Source organism: Micropterus dolomieu, linkage group LG17 (genome assembly GCF_021292245.1).
Source record: "Micropterus dolomieu isolate WLL.071019.BEF.003 ecotype Adirondacks linkage group LG17, ASM2129224v1, whole genome shotgun sequence".
NCBI lineage: Eukaryota > Metazoa > Chordata > Actinopteri > Centrarchiformes > Centrarchidae > Micropterus > Micropterus dolomieu.
Window position 1 is genome coordinate 17,452,627 of NC_060166.1, and position 1,076 is coordinate 17,453,702.

Below are 1,076 nucleotides of genomic sequence, written 5' to 3' on the forward strand. Positions count from 1 at the left end.
AGTAACAACTAAAGAGTAATACAATTTTAAACTTTCCAAGTATTGATTTTATGTTGGGAGGAAATTACGATTAATCATCTGTCCACTAAATTGGACATCATGCATCACTGGCTATATTTCAACTACAATTAACTATTACTGAGACTTACTGTTTTTCTTTAAAATACTTCATGTGCACTAACTTTTTTGGATGTACAGTAAATCAATGGATGTATGTAACACAGTTTTTGTAACAAAAAAAATATTTTGTGCAGATTAGTTCCATTATATGAGTAACATATAGTGTGTTGCAGCAAATAATAGAAAGGCATATAGGACAGTGGAGCAAATTCCATAAGAATCAAGTAAGGATAATATTAGTGACAGTGATGCTGAATGGCTGCCAGAAATAGGAGAATCCCCAAATGCTAGCAGCATTGATAGAGGAGCTAAGGATGCTGAAAGAGAGAGGCTGAGGAGTCAGAAGTGAGGTTCAACGTTTTTACATTGCATTAAACAGTATTAGAATATTTTAAAACCACATTAGTTTAACAGCATTAAAAATATAGTTTTCACATAATATATCATTTTATTCATTGGTTTGTTAAATAAATATTTCTTAAGTTAAAACCTTACGCGCACACTGTCCACCTTAGTGGCCATGTAAGAAACTCCTTGAAAAATGTGTGTTTAAAATTTTTTTTATTTTGCATGCCTAAAGAGAAATAAAAACACATAGGGAAAAAAATCCTGACAGAGGCTGTCATAATTCATGCATGAAAGGGCTAGAGCAGCGATCCTGGTCTAGAGTGACGGCACAGGATCGCTATCCTGTGAGTCACGTGCATGCTACTTGTCTAAGCGGACATATGCTCTGTGCCAGACACGGTAATGAATGTAATGAAAACCACAGAAAGTTGTGAACATTTGTCATTAATTGGGAGAGGGCAATGAAGAAATGGGAGTCTCCCATGAAAGTCGGAAGGGTTACCAAGTATGCCAGTGCCTCCATGTTTACTACCGTATACAGCATGCTGTTTATGATTAGGGATGAAACAATTTCCGGTTTCACGGTAAACCATGGTAAAATTCCCGAT